Raw genomic sequence first — 20,211 nt, 5'->3', positions numbered from 1 at the left:
AGGACAAGCCCTAAAAAGGGAGATGATTTAGTCATTTTAAGTCATCAACTTTCTCCAGCCCCTCACTGAGAGGTGCTCAGCATTCTCCTGCTGCTGCCACGGTGGATCCTGTCAGCCTGCAGGAAATAAAGGCTGTAAAATGATTTACACTGAAAGCAACAGGCCTCTTCCCTACTGGCATATGTTAGCATTCAGCATCCAGGATTTGTGGCTGCCGGCACAGAAACTCCCAGGAGTGACACTGAAATCAGCCCCAATTATTTTGCATATTCTTGTGTAACAATAGCTGTGCTGAGCTGGCAGCCACGGATTCTCAGGAACAGTCTGGCACCTCCCTCCACACCTCCTGCTCCCAGATCCGCAGCACAGGCACTCCACTGGAGGAGTTTCAGAATCACAGTCAGAGATCAGCTTCTTACAGATGCACACCCACAGGCTGGGTTTTCATCTGTACTCCGAAGGAATTTTACTACCTTTGATTTTGCATAGGGGCCAAATCCAGAAATAACAGCATGCCAAAGTTGGGGAGATTTGGGACAGGGTAAGGCACTTAAAACATTAAGCCTCCGTTTACAAAGCACAAGTAACAGAAAGCTACCACAGTAATCCTCTCTAGGCTTAAACTCTCCCGCTCCTTCCAAGAGATTAAAAGCATATGCCAGATCAGAGTAATCAGAGGGTGAGCATTCCTTGTCCTACTTTCCTCTCCACTTCCATCCCACACCAGTCAGATGAGAGGTCTGGCCACCCTCCTGTCCCTCCCTGATCTCAGTGAGTGCTGCAGGAGCCCTGCACCTCTGCACAGTTGGAAATAGGGATTTACATTTTGTGGTTTTGGGAGGAAACCTCCTCCCACACACTTGGAATTCAGGGCTCAAGATGAGGCATTTTTGTCTGTTAGTGAACAGTGAAAAGTTTCTGATCCCCTGCAATAGAAATTAATTCATTAATGGCCAAGTGGATCCCTCTGTAGGTGCCAGCCACTTCCAAGGATTTATAATAAACAATACCTGACACTGCCCAGTCTCAGTCAAGAATTTGTGCTGCTCTAAGGTAAAAAGCTGTTGGGTCCCATCTGGGGAAAGTTCTGCTGTGCTGAAGTAAAGAGAGGAAAATGAAAAAAACAACCCTGCTTTGCAGACAACAAAGATTTTGATAAACATCCACCAGGAAGCTTTCACTTTTTCAAAAATATTATGTCTGTGATTTTTGCTTGGCTTTTCTCTCATCATCTCCAATGTATTTTTTAGGCAAAGGCTGTTCATTTAAAAAAGTGAAATGCAATACTGAATAGTTAAAAAATTCTCATTATGCCATCCCCATTAGCTCAGGATCTGAGCAGGGAGCATTTGCCATAAATAACCCACAACTTAATCCCTCTGCCTTTTTTTAAGAAAATCCCAACATGCTAAAAAGTAACAAGAAGGAAGAGAAACACATTTCTGTAAATACATCCAACTCCTATAAACTTCCTAATCAATAACTTTTGTGATACACTGAGCTGCACAAATAATGGTTAGTGAATAATTTAATGACTTTTGGCAGTTTCTACTCCAGAATTGACTGTGAAAAGTTTAGATTTTTCTCCAGCATATTTTCTTCTACAAATTTTCTCCTAAATAATTTGTATGAACAGTTATTGCTCTTCAGAGCATTTGTGAGCACTTCCCTGTGCCTGTGATTGAATTTTGAACTCTTTCAGGCAGTTTTAATTGGGTGCATCAATCAAACAGCATCATTTCCTTTTCTTGACATAACTCTAGCAGCCAAGTCTCTTCTTCTCCATGTTGTAATCCATTGCCTAATCCTGAGTGGTCCCTAATCTCTATGACTGGGGAGAGCATTTAGGGATGTGCCACTTTCTAAACTGGTTAATTGCTTTCCAGAACAGAGGTAGGGATAACACCAGCTTTAATGAGTCTCTGAATAAGCATTTTTAGGTCATCAAGAAGTGTAAATTTAAAAAGTTTCTATCCCCACCTGTCCAGTTTCTTCATTCCAGCTGAAAGCACCAGGGCTAGTGCAGGCTGGCAATGGGTACTGAATGTGAACTTTGGGAGCCTGAGAGATATCAGGCAACCCAACTTTTAGCAATGCAAGTAATGCAAGATGTGAAAACATTCCTCTCCTAAGAATGGAAATTCAGTTGGTAAAGACAGTCGAGGAAGACCCTTGAGAAAAAGAAAGAAAAAATCTTACATCACATATAAAACCTGAAATTCTGTCAAGATGAATCTTCAGAAAATCTGGCATTGACCATCTGAAGGTGGGCATGAATTTGTAATAATGGCTTTTTAGAGGAGGATCAATATTTGATTATATTGCCAATGTGTATTTCTAAAAAAATATGCAGAGTGATGCATTTGAGCTATGGTTATTTCTAAAACTGTAGTTTTTGTAAAACCTCTGCTCTTCCTTGCCCCAGAGTTGCCACTAATTAATTGCAACTATTTGGAGTACACTGAATGATGGTGGTAGCTGAAAAGGGAAAGGATATAAAATTTTTATTTGACTTTAGAAATTTTGTGCTCTTTAATTCAGTAACTTTGTAAGTCAACATTGAACACATGAAATTCGGACCTGAGCTAAACACTAACAGGATACTGACTTTTCTCCTTTTATGCAGGAATTGTGTTCAGGTCAGCTGTGATGGAAACTCTTCAAAGTGTTGCTTAAGTGAGGTGGGCAGAGAGAAATGAGACCCTTCCTGCTCCCATTTCCGTCCATCCAGTGGTTCCTACCTGCCACGTGCTCATTACTGTTCCCAGTGCCAGGTAAAATTGGAGATCAGCTGGAATTTTCTTCAGTAAACTTGTATTGGTGGAGGAGCAAAATATTGACAGCCTGATTTTGTAATTGTAACTCACTTTTTTTTGTGTCATAGGGCTGTCATTTCAATTTTCCTTCAGGATTATGTTATGCCATTTGTGGCTTTTCTTCATTGATTTGTTGACTCAAGTTGCCTTTGGACCCTGTGCACTATTTCTGGCTGAAACTTTCGATTTAATGTTTTCAAATTTAATATTTTTCACTGAAAAATGCCTCTGTCTTTAAACATAAACTTTCCACAGATTTATGCATTTTTTGGATGAACTCCTGCAGGAGTCAAACCTTACACTCAAGTGTTTTGTTTAGGAAAAAAAAATCCTGTTTCTGTACTAAGGAATGAAAACTGAATGGTTCAATTACTCATTTCAAAGCAGCTCTTCCTTCTACATCTTGGAAACTAGATTTTAGTGGAGGAGAGGAAAAGAATGGAATATATTTATTGAACTAAGGCAACTGGAAGAAATTAGAATCACAGGGAGGGGTTTTGTTTGTTTGTTTTGTGCCCATTTCAGAGCAGACACCATTTTTTCAACAAGCTTTGCTGTTCTCACACCAGATGGCTTTATTTTTCCAATACTTTATTTTCCTCACATACATTTTCACTGCAAGTATCTTGCACATGGAAAGAGGATGGGAATGCTTTTTATTAATCTGCCAGATATTTAACTATGCACTAACTCATCCTGGCATCTGAGCCAAACTTGGGGCACCAGATGATTCAATGTGTATATTCCCAGTACACCATGGAATAGCAGGAAGGCTGCATTATCCCTATTCAGTAATTATCAGAGCTTCAAAAAGAGCTATTTGCCAAAGCAATGCTTTTGAGTGTTCAATTAATAAATTAGAAATGGCCATCAGCATTTTGCTGGATTCCTGGAGCAACTCCCCATTTTACAGGCAGTTGGTTTTCATCCTTGCAGGAATTTGGTCAGCTTGGGGGTTAGACAGAGCAGTGGGGCTGAATTCAGCACTGCAGAGAAACTGCTCAGCTTCTGCAAGGGAGACAGAAATGTGCAATTAAAAAGCACCACATCCACCATCCATGTTTGTGTGGTGTTGTTTTCAGACCTGCCTTCATTCCCTGCCTTGAAGTGGAAAAAACACTTGGAAACAGCTGCAGCAAAGCAAATGCTTGTAGGGCCTTGCAGGTATTCTTAGTATCTATAATAAATAAAGGTATGAGAAACCACCACAGGTACACACATCTCTCCATTTATAGTTTGTCTGAAATCTATTAAATCCCAGTTTGGCTGAAAGCAGAGAGGAATGCAGTGAAACTCATGGCATTCACCTAGGAAATATATTCCAAAAGGTAGCCTAGCAGTTTTAAAATTACTTTTCAGCCTTTATTTTGGTCATCTCAGTAAATGTCTAGTTACCACTTGGACTACTTTTCTCCCCTGAATTCGGTAGATCACTGAAGGCAATCTGAAGCTGGGATGCCTCAGTACCCAACGCCCCAGTTCAGTTCCTCTCCTTTTTTAATATCCTGAAGGGGCTAAAATGGTTTTCCCAGAATCCAAAACAGGCTTTTCTTCACCACCAGAGTCCCAATCACATTTTGCAGTACAAGCTGCTTCTAAGTGGAGTTTCTCTCCCTGCTCCTTTGCAGCAGAAACGTTCCCTTCTGTGTCTTGTGCCGTTCCCTCCTTGCCTCGCTGCTGCCCCTCTGAGCTGAGATCCCTGTGCACACTCCCCCCTCAGGACACGGTATCATTTATTTCAATCCCATTGCTTCATAAAGGCTTTAATGTTTTAGAAATCTATTCCTAAAACCACTGGGGGTGAGGAACCAAGGGAATATCTTTGCCCTTTTTCCAACCTCTGTTTGCTGCAACTGGCCAACTGTTTTACGAGTCATTTAATATTATTCTCTTGATTAAGTAAAAATATTACCTACTCTCCACTTCAAACTCTTTTCCCGTCCTCCTTGCAGGATACATTTCAGGATACATTGTTACAGGAGAAATAACCATTAGCACAGTATATTGGAAGACTCAATTATGTTCACAGACACAGAAGTACTATTCTTCCTTTGAGGGTTCTTCACCAAGATGTTTGGAAGTGAAGTTACAGTTTTGTTAATTTTCCATTTTGATTTCCTCTAAATATTTCTGTCTAAGAAACAAAACCAAACAAACAACTAAACCCATGCTGGTGGGATCAGCAGAATCAGTTCATCTTTATTTTCCAGACCCTTTTAACACAGCTTTGGTGAGCCAGGCTTTGCAGCCTAGAACAAACCTTACACTGGGAGATAATTTTGACTCCTTACTAAAAAAAAGATTTTTTTCCTAGTTTTTTTATAACATGCTTCCAATATTGTAATTTCTTTAGCATTTTAACCTTTCAAAAATAATCCTCTTTAATGAAAAAAAAAACCCAAAACAAAAACCCGAACAAAGTCTTGTGTAAATGAGATCAGTGAGAGTGATCTCACATTGGAAAGTGATTTTCAAAAAAGCTTCAGGGCAGCACTATGATCCTAAGAAAAACTTCCCCAGTGCAGAAATCATGACTGATTTTCCAGAATCTCTACTAGCAGAGGCAACTCTTGCTGTGCCTCAGCTTTCCTTGCCTAGAGAGAAAATCTTCCCCCTCGCCAGGCCTTCTGAGGTGCAGGTCTCTCCAGACACAGGTCTTGGTGTGGTTCTTGGGGTGTCTGTGCAGGGCCAAGAGCTGGGCTCAGTGATCCTGCTGGGGAGATCCAGCTCAGGAGATTCTGTGATTCCAGCTGGCTGCTCGCTCCCAGGCCAAACCAGCCTAACCTTGCACAGACCCTCTGGGCACTATTTCAGCTCCAACTCAATTAAAACATTACTGGACGTGGGCTTGGCTTTCTCAGCACTGCCACATCATTTCAGGATGGATCTGGGGTGGTTTGGAAGGAGACTCAGATCCTGCTGCCTCAGCATTCCTAGCCCTATTTGCCATAAACGAGGAAGAAACCGACTTTAATGAGAACACTTAATGCCAAAATTTTTGCAAGTGCTTATGTTTAACTATCTGATTACATTATTAAGAATTTATTCTATTTTGAAGCCACTGTTTGACATTCTCAGAAGGAACATCAGCCTCATTAAGAAGCTGAGAAAAGCAGAAACTAAGCTTGCAAGTGAAATTTAGTTTGTCACCGACACAGACAAAACCACTTAAATTCAGCCATCTGCCTGCTTGCTCCAGCATTCCAGAAGGATGCTCAGGAGCTGTGTTTTCCTTTAGCCTTCCCTTGGTCCATGGTACAGGACTTTGTTGCTGCAGTAGCCAATTGATATTGGCAGAAAACAGCATTTATTCAGAATGGTGAAAAAGAAGGAGAGCTGGATTATAAAAAATAAAACTCACAAAAGCAACATTGACCTTGCAAGCAGCACTGCTGGAACATCAGCAGGGAAATTTGTGTTCTGAGCATTAAATGCACCAAATGAACCAAGTATGTCTCCGTCTCCCAAAGGGTAAAGAGAGACCACATTTGCTCTCATTTTTAAGGTCTCTGGTTTCTAGGTTCTTGTTTGGACAGATATCACACAAGACAAAAATCTGCCTCAAATCTCATTTTAGTTTTGTGGCCACTCTTTTCCTTTTTTCATCTGTTCTCCATCTTACAGAGCTCATTTCCCAGCCTGGTGCCGGCGATTGCCCGCCTGGAATGAGGCTCAGCCTTCCAAATGTCAAACACAATGAAAGCATAAAATGCCTGTAAGGAAAGTGGCCGTGGGGACCCGAGGGCTCCCGGCCCAGCCTCAGCCAGGCTGAGCTCCAGGCAGGCAGGGCTCTCCAGCAGCCCCACGGGACGCTGGTGACCAGAGCTGACAGCTCGGACACGCGGCAGGGACGTGTCCCCGGGTCACTGTCACACCAGCTTGGCACACTCGGCACCGCGAAAAGGACGAGCCCAGACCGTGCCAATCCCGCTGCACCAGGACGCGTTCCTGGCTTGGGCAGCGCACACCCGCTCTGTAAACAAAGGAAGGAAAACCAGAGCTTGCGGAAATTCAGTACTTTTCTTTCCTTTCCCTCTCTCCACACAAAGAAGCACATCAGGAGAAACATCCCCGGTGGAGCCCAGACCGTGCCAATCCCGCTGCAAAACCTTTGCTGGTTTAGGATTCTCCCACCTGGGGCAGAGCAGCCCCGGAGTTCTCCCCAGAGCTGGGGCTGGGGAAGGGAAGCCGGGAGACACCCGGTGATCCTCCGGCTGGGATCCCTGACGGGCGGTGCTGCTGTCCAGCTGCAGCTCAGAGCCCAGAGGACGAGTCCATCAGGATATTCAGGACAGAGACCAAATGGGTAATAATAGTAGTAGTAGTAATAATAATAATAATAATAATAATAATAATAATAATAATAATATAAATCTAAAAAAAATGGTGAGAGACACAAAGATCTCGCCTATCACTGGTGGCTCCACACTGGCTGATCACAGAACCTCACACTTCCTCAGTTCTATAGGACATGAACAAAACTGGGAATGGAAATTAAGTGGCTCCTTAATGAACCTGCTTGTTTTTGGAGCAGAATACTGAAGATTCCTCAACAGCAGCATCAGCTTTAAATCCCCCCAGTATCCTGTGACCTCTGGTACAGCAGGTCCTTGGGTGAGTGGCATTAAGTACACAAGGATCTATTTGCTAAGCTGGGAGTGGGTACTGAGGGGAATAAAAAGCCCTCTGGGAGAGTTGGGATGTGAGCATGGAAGTGGCTCAGGAGGATGAGAACACAACATAACACAGCCTGTTTTCATGGAAGAGAATCCCAGTAATTAATAGGATGTGATGCAAACTTGACTGATTTCAGTGCATATTTACTGCATTGTTCACCAGTGATTTATCTTAATTTTATATTACTCATTAATATATTCAGCTTGACCAGAGAAGTATTATTTTCATTACTCACCGTAAATGAGAATTTTTTCCGAAGGAAAGCTGATTTTACACATAATCCATCATTTGAAATTAGCCCAGCATTCCTGCCTTTTACAGATACAATTAGTGCTAAACTCCTGGGAAAGCTTCTTCTTGCACCCCGTGGCATCAGCTACAAATGCTCAGCCCACAGGGGAGGTTTAAACTGGGTATTAGGGAAAATTTCTGCACTGGGATATCATCAAGCATTGAACAGGCTGCCCTGGGCAGTGGGGGAGTCACCATCCCTGGAAATATTTAAAAGCTGTGTGGATGTGGCACTTGGGGACAGTGATGGCTGAGAGAATGGCTGGACTGGGTGATCTTGGAGGGCTGCTCCAACCTAAATCATTCCATGACTCAATGAAAACTTCCCTTAGAAGCCAGTACTTATTATTAGCAGTGTGTAAACCCCTCCCTTTAACCCCGTGCTCAGTTACTGGTCTGGACCAATGGTTCAGAAGCAGCTGAGCTGTGCTAACATTTCCCTCTCTGTAATTAAAAGAAAAGGAAGTTGTGGCTGAGCAGGGCCAGCACAGCTGCTCTGGGGAGAGCAGGGATGCTCCTGATGTCTGACTGTGAACAGAGGAAGCAAGAGATGGATTCCTGCCTTCAGCAGGGCTGGCAGTTCAGGAGATTTTTGCCATTAGAGAACAAATGTGCTCAAAGCTCTCCCATTGCCTGGGCACTCTGGTATTTCAAACAGCACTTCTGGAGCCACTCAGAGCTGAGGAAATTCAGAGGACAGTAAAACCACACCTATTCCTGCCAGCTGAAGGGCTCAGCCCATAAACAGCACCAAGCCAGAGTGCTGCTTGCAGTGAGTTAGAGTCAGTGGATCTAGTAAAAAACAAAATCAAGAATTAAGTGGTGATTTTTTCCCCTCCAGCAACTAAAATGATGTTCAGGATATTTTTGTGCCATTGCTTGCATTTGTTCCTGGAACAAGTAAACAGACAGTGTTTGATCCTCCATTAAGGAGCAAAACAAGAGAGCAGAAAGCTTTTCAAGCTGCATGAAGAGTTTCAAGCAGGTTTTTAATATTAAAAATTATTCAGTTTAATATGCAAGGTGTCCCCCAAGTAATTAAGCCCAGAGAGACCAGCTTCTAAAACACGTAAGTACTAGCAAGTACACAAAATGGAATGATAGAAGTGATTTTGTCCTTTCTGAGGAGCCCTGGGGTTTATTAATAATGCAAAAAATGGGCAAGTCTGGGCAATGCCACACTCTGCTCACAGGCAAACATCTTGGCTTTACGGAGCTGGAAACCTTTCTTTAAAATAATGTGCTCCTGGAATATTGATCAAATATTTTTATTGTCAAAAGGCAAGAGTTGACACTTGATTTTCCATTCTCTTCCACGCTACCCTGCAGTAGGGTATATCCAGACTTAAGTCCAAACCTTTCCTAAAGGTGGTGTTAGTGGATGGCAACATGCAGAAGAGAACAATTTTTTACTTCTGTATGGAAAAAAAAATCTTGAACATGGAGAAAAATCATTAAGCAGGAAAATTCCATTCCCGATTCAAAATAGTTATTTCCAGATAGGACAAAGGCCAGTAGATATGTCTGTGTGCAAATTCTAAAAGGCTCTCAGGGAAGAATGATGTTCAGGTTAAAAATAGGTGAAAAACTTGAAGGTTTCTATTTTCTGAAAGATATTTCTTATTTTTTAATCATGAATCACCAGACCATAACCTGCCAAACTAGTCTTAAATCAGAATGAAATCAAATTTCATATTTACAAGTTCCTGCTGTAACAGGAATCTCTCCTGATTCTCACTGGTTAAAGAATCTCACAACTCCTGTTGGTGATTGTTGTTGTGCAAAGGTAGGAATTACAGGTAACTTTTCATCCTGAGAAACAAACATTTTAACTTTAAAAATAATTTGTATATCCTAAGCATTACACAGGTCTGTACAACAAAGTGACAGGAAAAAGATTGGAACAAAATGGAAGAGAAAAATGGCTGGAAAAGGGCTTTTCAGGGCTTGAATTTTCTTTTTTTAACCTCTGAGCCAACCTAGCAGTAACTCATGCTCCGTACAAGTGCCCCAAAGGACTCCACTGCCCCTGCACACAGCAAAATACATTTTAGCATACCTCAGGACCCAAACTAGTTCCTTTCGTGTCACAATCACAATGACGGAAACAGAAATGTGGAATCATTTTATGTGTGACATCCACACCAACACTGGCAATTCCACTGGCAACAGTAAAATTCCAGATGGGAGAGACAGCAGAATTCCTGTATCTGCTTCAATAGAGATGGTTAAATGAAACATTCAGCTTCCTGAGAGTCCTTCCCTCTCAACCAGCCACGGTGTTCCCAAGGGAAAGCTGGGTCTGACAGGCAGCTTGCCACGCTCCCGCTACACAGCAGGACCCAGGAATGGCTTTGGGAATTCAACTTCCAGGCAGCCCTTTGGTGCTCACACGAGGGACCATTGTAGTAGGAGCTACCCCAGCTCCAGAAGGAGCCTCCACAGAGAGGTCAAGGTGCCTCAATCCAATCCCTGATAGCACATTCCAACCTTGCTTAAACTGACTGTTAGAGATTTTCTACCTCAGCAAAGTCCTGATCACTGGGTTTTAGTTTGCAATTTTCTGCCTACTTTTTAAATGAAAACTCCTTCCCTACCATTGCATTTATAGCAAATTGCTGCAGAGTTTGTTGGCATCACAAAACCATCAGCAATGAAAAGAATACTGAATAGATTTGTTCTGTCTTGTGTTGTGAAAACTCCTCTGGAATAAAAGCACCGAACATTGCAGGTAGGGAGTGTCACTCTGGAAACTGAACAGATGTTTGATTACGTAGAAAGGAGCATGAGAAATGAGGAAGTTTATTATTATCACTTTCATGTTTGCATAAATGCATTGAGTGTTGCATTTTAAGAGATGCAAGGGGTTTCTGAATACAGCTTTCCCTTTTTCTGTCCTCTGAAATACACCTTGGTTACTGCTCACTCAAAGAGAACGGTCTCCCCAAGGAAGTTTATTTCCCATTCAATTCCAAGGTCTGTCTCTACCCACTGCACACAAACGGCCACTACAAGGATTATTTGATCAGAGAAGAGAATTAATTTGGAATAGAATTAATCAATCTGTAAGTGACACTAAACTGGAAGCTGGGTGGGTCCCTTTTTATCTTTTCAGGATCATCCAAGACCAGTTTTGTGGGAAGCACAGCAGGTGTGTCATGCACAGGGCAGAGGAACATGGGATTGGAGCACTGGGATGTCACAGCAGGTGACGTTCCATGGAACCTTCACTGAAGATGCAATTCTGCATTAAATTTTGTAAACTTGAGGCAATGAAGAGTGGAAGAACTGCACTTGGAAAAGCTCAGTGAAGAACAAACCTCTCTCCAAACTAGGCTCTGTGTGTAAACATCAGTAGTTTAGGCTAAATATTTCAAAACCTTATTTCATCTCCTTTTCAAGTAGTTCCTTTCCTTGCTGGGTTTGATTGGGTCCTAAATGCCCTGCAAAAGCTGTGCATGGCATTTTTGGGGTACTTGTGTGCCTTTACCAGGAGAAGCATTACATGGGAATAGCTTCCTGTAACCAGTCAAACATGGTGCTCAAAGTAGGTTGATGAGAAAAGTTGGCCAGCTGGTCAGCACTTCTCAATGACAAATTCTGTTCTGGTATGGTCTCTTTTCAAATTATTATTATTTTATTTTTTGAACAGCAGCAACATTTCTGGCAGCAGCACAGGTGTTTTGAGCCCTGCAAGAGGATTTTCAGTATGCACAGAACTTCTGTAAATGGTCCAGCACAAGATAGTGTTCTGCTCTGATGTTCCAGGATTTGCAGGAAGAGAGGAGGGAAGAGAGGAGGGTTTGGCCTCATTAAGACTGAGGAAGGGAAGATCTCAATAACTTCATATCTGTCTTTCTCTCCACTTTACCTGCATTTAGAGCCTGTAATAAGAGTAATAAATTTCCTGACCTGCTCAGAAAAATGGATAAAGAAGAAACACTCTCACAGAGTGTGAGCTTAACAAAACAGGAGAAATGCTTTGGGAGATTGAACTTCTGAGTGAAGCCTGTAAAATATTAATTAATCTTTGCTGTCAATATAAAGCCCAAATATAATTCAAGACACTGTGGAAGGAAAAACAACTTCTTGTACCTAGTAACTGTAATATTCAAAATGTTTCTCACTGCCCAGGTGGGGAGTAAGCCCTGCCTGGGGAAGTGCTTGTCAGAGAGAGCTGCCCTCAGCAACACAAAATTCCTGTCCTCTCCATACATTTTTTTCCATTCCAGCCTCAGTCAAGAATGCCTGGGTGATTTGGAGAGGCGATTAGGTTGCATTCCTGTTATTACAAGTAAGGGAATCAATACTAATTCACTTAGCTTTATTTTATAAGTGGCTAAAGAGATGTAACATCAGCCTCCAACGAGAGAGAACACTTCCTGCATGTGTTGGAATACTAATAAGAATTGGCTCAAGGTAACCACCCAGCAAGAGCTGTTTGCTAAAGCCAATTAGTTATTAATCAGGAGCTTGCTCATTTTTAAATGTCTGACAATTTTAAAATGAAGGAAAAACACAGCCTGGAGAGCGACAGCAAACCCAGACACTGCTGAAGTCAGGTGAGAAAATAAAAGTATGTAGCATAGATGTTGTAATCTGAAACAGACAGTGCAGCAAGTTTCATTAAAAATAGAATCTTTCAAAACTCTGAAGAAGTTTAAATCCACCTCTGCAAATGACTCTTCTCTATTCATGCTTGAACTTAAACTGAGGGCTTGGGTATGCTGCTGTGGAATAGGCATGTTACAGGTTACACATTTCAGATCAAAGAGCCAGGGCTGGATGGAAAAATACTCTGCAAAAATATGCACTTCACTTCCTTGGCTTCTTCTCTGGAGGTCTCCAAGGGCTGAACACTTAATGCTGAATAACCTTTCCTGGAAACTCTTTGTAGTGGATATAAGCCACTGCAAGAGAACCTGAACCACAGGAGAAAGGAACGTCCCTCAGCCCAGCCTTTGAGTTAGAGCAGGCTTATTTCTAAATCCATCCAAAATGCACCCCAGTTTAACTGTAGAGCTAAACACTAAAGTCCTTTAGTGTGAATATCCTCTACCAGCAAACTGCTGCTGCAGCCACTGAGCCCTGTGCTGGTCCCAAATCGACAGGAGACCAAGGCAATCCAGGATTTTCAGGCTATTGTGCCTGGCATTCAGTAACCCGGGTTGCAGTAATGGCCATTATCCCCTCCAGCTGTTCTGCCATATTCTCCCTTCAAACCCATCACTTCCAGTTTTGTTAAGGACCTGCAGAGCTTTCAGTTGGCTTAAACAATCAAGTTTCCCAGGATAAGAAATCAATAACCATTTAATATTTAAGCAGCTTACAAGCCAGAGCTGAACTCTGGATGTGGCAGCAGTGTTCCAACTACAGGGAATTTTTGCAAACCCTAATGCCTGGAGCAGTGAGGTATTAACATGGCTCCTGATTATCTCCATCTGAGAGCCCAGCACCTCACTTACAGAACAAATACTGCTCTGATGCCTGCCAGTGCTGGTTGTTTCCCCCACTGAGTGCATCCTGTTCCAGTCTGGGGGCAGCATTGACAGTGAGGCCTTAATGGAGAGACAGCTCCGAGTCAGCCAAAGCCCCGGGGGGAGAGGCTTCGATTTCCCTGCCCGTAAAGCAGGTACTGGGATCAATTGTGCCCCAGCAGGTGATCCATGGCTGCTCTGCTCTCCCAGGATATGTTTTGCTGTGGGTCAGCTCCTGAGAAAATCTTTCATGACTCTGCAGAAACAGAGCACTTAAAAGAGAGTTTCTGTGCCAAGTGGATAAATGCAGCCAGATGTTATGGACTGGTTGGGAGATCAGTGCTAGGAAACCACAAAATAATACAGAGACTGTACACAACGAACCTTCACTCAGGTATTTCCTTTGGACTCAGAGGACACTGCCAGGAAAGAGCTCAAAGAGCAGGTGAGGCAGGAAAAAGAGCTCAAGGGAACAGATCCACTGATCCCAACTTAGGGGCCTTCCCCTGCATCTGCATATCTGCACTGATACAAAGAGCTAGGAACTGGGAAGTTTCCAAGTATGTTTTCACCTCCAATTAGGAGGTGAAAAAGAATAGATCAAATAAGTATAAATTTATATATATATAATATCTGTCTAAAATTTTATAACTTTTAGACACATTTGGCAGAATAGATCTCTTTTCACATTGAAGGAAGGCTTAAAAACAAAATAATCCCTTCTCTTTTCTAAGCTGTGTGAATACTTTAACAGTGAACACATTACATTTTAAAGGAAATCAATGTTATTTATTCCAAGCCTTTAAGAAGAGGTAAGAAACCTGAAACAAGGATTTTCTACAGATAAAGACTGTTGGGTCCTTGTAATCCTCAGCTTGCTTTTTTATCCTGAGAAAATGTACTCCTTTGTTGCAGATAGCTGGCTGCTCCTGAACATCCCTAATCCGTGAGGGGCTGATCAGCAATGGCTGAGTTTCCAAGCAATGAAAGCCCTCATTAGGAATGGTTTTTGTCACCTCCCAGTGCAATGAAGAGATTGCTGCCACACAATGCACTCATCAATCGGCATTGTCCTTTCCCGGGTGATAATTCTGTTTATTTTCCTACATCTCCTTGTGGCAGGAAACAATTGAATTGAGAAGAGAGAAAACAGGCAGCTATGATTCCCTGAGGATTTCTGTGTGTCTTTCCCGTCTGTTTTTTTCCTGTAATTTCTCACTCCTTAGCCACTTGGGGGTGAGCTACACAGGGAATGTTCTCTTGAGATGTACTTTGCCTATGAAAAGCCCCTTAATTTTTATGAGCTCTTGGTTTTTAAGATTGCTTGATGACTTTCAGCTTTGAGGAGCTCCAGAGCCATCTGTGAGCTGCAGGGGATTGGGCATTCCCTACTAACTGTGCCACAGGATGGATTTCCTGCCACGGGCTGTTAAAAGCCACCCCAGTGACTCCTGTGGGGCTCTGAGGACACGCTGTGGTTTCCCAAGGCAGGGGAAATGGCAGTTTTATTTAGCATGTACAGACGGCAGCTACCAGCAGTTGCTTACAGGAGGAAATACCCAGTGACAAACAGCTCCTGGAAGTATCCAGCCTCTGACACACACTTTTCAAGGAAGCCAAGCCTGACAGGTTGTCTTTAACCTGGTATCAATCAATGCAGCAGCTAATCACACCCATTCCTGCAAAGCACTGGGGAACAGCATTTGGAGAGGCACAGGAACCCAGGAGCTGGGAACTGGCAGAACTCTGCTCACAGACACCGTGAATCCAACCCCCCATGATGGGAATAACAAACCAGCAGCAGTGTCCCAGAAGGAAAGCCCTTGGAGCAACACACTCCAAATTCCACCTATCCCACAGGTAGAAAACAGAGATCAGGCCCATTTTCTGTTTCTGGCAGAGCAGCCTAAGTCACAATAAAACAGATTAGCTGAGAAATAGCAATAAAACCTCGTTACCCTGCTAGTGCTGGCCTATTCTCACTGGGATTTGAGGGGCTAACTGCAGGGAGTGTGCAGTAACAGGGACCTGCAGCTCCCAATTACTAACGGGTGCATTATGCCAAGGATAGCTGAGTGTCTGGGATGACACACTGGAGACCCACCTGGCACAGGAATTTTGGTCAGAGCTCTTAACTACAGGGACTTGCTAGTAGAGTTTTCCAGGAGAAAATATGTCATTATCACATTTACTCGTCAATTACTGCTAATAGAAACAAATAACTTGCTTACTTAAAGTAATTACAAACCTCGTGCTAAGAAACAAAAATTAAGTTAAGCAAGCACAACTCATTTCTTCACCATTTCCCCACTGGCAAAATAATTAAATTACATTTTGCAATTTTTAGGAATTCTTAGTATAAATCATTGATTTTATTCTAATAACATGATTGAGTAGTTTACAATTTTTCCAGGAGTTGCAAACGCTTTCCAACTCCAGATTGTCACCACATGAAAAGAGCAAATGAACAGATTGAAATGGTTTCATTTGAAACTGCCTTCATATCCGCACCAGCTCCAGGAGCATTTTGCAGATGTTTTCTCTTACCCATGTATTTGCCAGCTTTGTCAGGAGCCAAATGACAGAGAGGAATGCAAACCTGCCCCAGCATGGTGGACAATTTTCTTTTCCTCTGACCATGACAGCCTTTCCAGGGGAACATAAAAGAGATTTTTAACAGAGGGCTTCTTTTTTTGCAAGTTACTCTTTTCCTATTCCCATTATAGGAAACTGATGACCAGACCTGTGTCTTCTGAAATTCTATCCTTGTGTCCTTTCATTTGATTTCTTTCAGATTTCTTCCTAAACTTTTCTCTTTGATGCTCACCTGGAACTTAAAATGTTTTTTTATGCTGTAATGATCCTCTTCAGAAGTTCCTGGCTCCTTAGGGAAGCACAAAGCTGTGCACACACAGCTCACAGAGACTCCTCTCACTTGAGCTGCCCATTCTCCAACATGTTTGAGCTGATTCAGTGCTCAAAGAATGACAGAACTGCATACATTTCACCTCTTCATCTTCCTCTTCCTCCTCCAATAATTTAATTCCTGGGGCATTTAATGACCAACTCCAGCTATGTTCTTAAACTTTAAATCAGCCTGTGACCACTTGGGCTGGATTTACTGCTGTTAGGATCTGCATTGTTGTGTTAAGCTTTTCCAAGATAAGTGTGTTATTTTATGCTTTTGACATAGCACAGACACTGAGATGTCTTTTTTCATCATCTCACAAGTATCTCAGCTAATCAGCATTTCTGTTTCATGGTTACAGTATCCTGGCAACAAAACTTTATCTCAAACTGCCCCTTGTTTTGGAGACCCTGTGCCCAGAGCATAGTACATCTTTTCTTTCTCCAAACACACTTAGTGCTTTTCCTTGTTCTCCTTGTGATTACCCACTGCTGGCCTGAAATAAAGCACCAGGAATATGCTAACATTTACACACAGATTACTCCTGTTTCTGGTTGTTCCCTTGTACATGATCCACAACTCTGTCACTGAGAAAACCCTTACTTCACAGAAAAAAAGGAAAAAGAAAGCCCCCAAATCACCAAAAAAGGCTTTGGAGGCTCAGCTGTACTTTTCCAAGACAGCATTCACACATCCCAGCTGTTCCAGCCTTACAGGCCTGTGGAAGAGGCTTACAGACTTCAAAAAAGAGATACAGAGGCTCTTTAAGAATATGTTATCTAGAAATTCAAACTTTCTATTGCTGACAGCTTCAGGGAGGACACCACCCCCTGAAAGCCAGAGCAGCCTGGTCATTTGGAGCCCTCATTTCCAGCACTCCAATCTTGTCAGTTCAGACAAAGCAGAGATACCTTGGACCTGGCTCTCTCCCTGTCCAAGGCGTTTAACTCAATTTAACACAGACATCTGTGATTTGACTGGAGGGATGAGCCTCAGCCTCACCTGCATGTCACAACCCACACACATATTGATGCTTACTGATGTTTCTTGAGTCCTCCAGACTCTCATGCAAAAATAAATGTGGGGTGGTTTTGTATAAAAGCTAGACAGATAAAGTGAAAGACTTGTATGGCACCAGCAAAGAGGTCTAGGTAGTCATGACAACCACGTCAGTGCTTATAAAACTTCCCTTCTTCTTAATCTTTTTTGCAGTTTAGATAGCACACATGCGAGCTATAAAAACTAGTATCTGATCTGCAGCAATAAAATGAAAAGTGAAATGTTCACAGCAGCCATCACAGCAAGGCTGAGACACTGACAGTTGTTGGGTGTCACTGACAGCAGTTTTGTCCAGCTCCCACAGAGACTCCTCAGTGTGTCCAGGCCTAAGAGAGACCAAGAGCCTTATCCCAGATTTGGGGGTGAGCAGGGCATGGCAGGAGGGAGAGGGTTAACACTGCTTTTAAGGGAAGAAGACCAGACACTAAACACACACGAGCACATTATAAATGTATTCAAATCCCCACATACTTACAATTTCCTTCATCTGATCCTTGCTCAGCCCCAACTCAAGGGACTGTGGGTTCCCACAAACCATCCTTGAGCACGAATCAACACCCATTTTTTGCTTTCAGTCTTCTATGCTCATTACTTTTTCACCTGATTTTTAATGTGGACATTTAAAACCCCTCTCAGCCTTATCATTCACAGGTGGAAACCAAAGCACACCGGAAATAAATACCACTCTCCATCCCAGAGAGAAGTAAATAGATTTGCTTCCAGGAAAAAGGGAGTGACTGCTGTCAATAAAACAAGTAATTCCCTCTCTACTCAAGTGATAAACTTAAGAAAATTGCAATGCTAAATATACCTAAATCTGCCAAGAATCATGTGTACCTTCAAAAGAAAAAAAAATGGTTGGCATCTGGACTCTAATAACTGAACTCACTTTTACGTACTATTATTGTTAAGAAGTATAATTTACCGAGGTAAAAAAGCCCAAATAAAACCTTTATTTTATAATAAAATAACTATGGTCAGCAGGCTCATTTCTTTATTCTTTCTCTCAGCTGTGAAGAATAACTCACTGACATCTGTAAGAATTCCCCAATTACACGTGATACTGAACTTACAAGGTCTCCATCAGCTGTGTCAGGGAAACAGCTCCATCTTCTGGGAGGCAGCCCTTCAGTGGCCGGGAGGGAGCGCTTCCAGCGGCTCGTGCTGCCTCTTCCCGGGCTTTGTCAGTGGTGTTGTCAGTGCAGGATCGCTGGGCTCAGGAATCGGTCTCTCTGGGCTGCTTTGCAGTAGCAGAACTGTTAAAACAAAGCAGAGGAGCTGATAAACAGAGACTTAGCAGCCAATCCGTGACAATAAAAGCATCCCACAAAACCAGCGGGCACAGCAAAGACCCTCCCGAGTATCCCAAATCCATGATGACACGGGTGTAGAACACAATCATCCTTAGGATGATCCTTGCCACGAACAATTCCATAGCTCCCAACACAGAAATTAGTGACACCACATATAAAGTATGTGCCAAGACAGCACAGCAAATGCCTGACAGGATTCTTGTCCAGCAGGTAAAGATTGGATATTAGCAACTTGCTCTACAAAACGGGAAAAACTGCTCTCAGGATTTGGGATACTGCATTTAGCAGTGTGGTAGTTTGGGATGGAAGCTTTATGTTTCTTTCCAACTCAAAAGCCTCATGTGGTGAGTTCTCTCATCGCCATTAATCACAAATACCCTGATCCACAAAGGCTGGGAATGAGTTCCCTGAGAGATGCTAAGGAAGCTCGTTAGGCAGGAACCAGTGACTTCAGACAGCGCTGTTTCATCAGCTGCGATTCTGCTTTGAGCACCTAAAGTCTGACTGAAGTCAACCAACCAAACACCTGCACCACTTTCCTAGGAACATTAATGCCAATTGCTGCGAAGTTCCTGTTAATTATACACTAAATAATTATTTTAGTCTTAGACTTTCAGTCACTTTCATGCAGCTTTTGACAGCACTGGCATGACCACCTTCATCTTTAGGTTCCTGTTTACTTTGCTCATTAACTGCAGAGAGAAGAATTTGAATTACCTCCAAGGGTAACAGACCTTATTATGTGTCTCCCCCTTTTTCCCCACGAGGAAAATAATGAGCCTGAAACTAATACAGTCAAAGTTCCCTGGCTGATCCCAGGGCGCTGTGCATGGTGTTCCTGGACTGACCAGGAGGGAAGGGGACTCTCACCAAGCAATGACTGAGGACAAATAATCATTCTTAGGAGATGTTCATGACAAAAACCTGTCTGTACCACCACCCTGTAACATTTAGAGGTGAGAGTTCTCCAAGCACATCAATAAGAGAATATTTTACCATTCTTTCTGGATTTTTTGTTGGTTTTTTTTTTTTTTTTTAGTTTGGTTGTTGATTTTGTTTGTGTGGTTGATTTTTTTGCTCATTTGGATATTTTTTTGGTGGGGGGACGTGTTTTGGAATATTTTTTGGTGTTGATTTTTTCATAATACTTACTTAAAGCTTTGTTGTGTAGTTTCAGTTTAAGTACATTGAAAATACATTGGTTGTACATTCAGTACATTGATTGATTGGTGAAAAATAAATCACTCCACATTTCTTATACAGCAAAGAACCCATCTGAAGATGCTCCCTTGTTTTCCTGATTGTGAAATGCCTGAGACCAGAACAGAATGGCCCCAGATTGGTTTAATCACAGGTGATGTCTTGTGATTTTTCTTTCCCTAGGTGAATTGAACGACTTGTGTTGATCGCCTAAATCACATGGAAGATTTTCTCTCAGTTGGGCCAGAAGACAAATATCGAGTCCCTCCTCAAAGCAAGAGGACAAGAGAGCAGCTTCACGTCACAAAGGATTTCTGGTCTCCATAAAATGCTTTTACCCACTTTTTTTGTGCCTCTCCTTGTCTGCCCCTCCAGCACATAGGCAGTCACTGTCAGATATTTATTTCAGATGTTGTCTCTCCCTTAATTCCTTCTTGAAACTTCACTCTCAGCTTTTGCTGAATTTAGTA

The 20,211-nt window shown here is 42.5% G+C and overlaps 1 protein-coding gene across 1 annotated transcript in view; it reads left to right on the top strand.

Moving 5' to 3' along the window:
* Positions 1 to 19,969, top strand: part of CCDC85A (coiled-coil domain containing 85A) — a 157,365-nt gene extending 137,396 nt beyond the window's left edge. The window contains exon 7 of the transcript XR_005953593.1: positions 19,925 to 19,969. The gene's annotated coding sequence lies outside the window, so the exon portion shown is untranslated. The remainder of the gene's footprint in view (positions 1 to 19,924) is intronic.
* The last annotated feature ends 242 nt before the right edge of the window (positions 19,970 to 20,211 follow it).

Source organism: Onychostruthus taczanowskii, unplaced genomic scaffold (genome assembly GCF_017590055.1).
Source record: "Onychostruthus taczanowskii isolate IOZ18803 unplaced genomic scaffold, ASM1759005v1 scaffold55, whole genome shotgun sequence".
In the NCBI taxonomy this organism is placed as follows: Eukaryota; Metazoa; Chordata; class Aves; order Passeriformes; family Passeridae; genus Onychostruthus; species Onychostruthus taczanowskii.
Note: the sequence above shows the minus strand (reverse complement) of the source record. Positions and strands in the feature narration are given on the sequence as shown.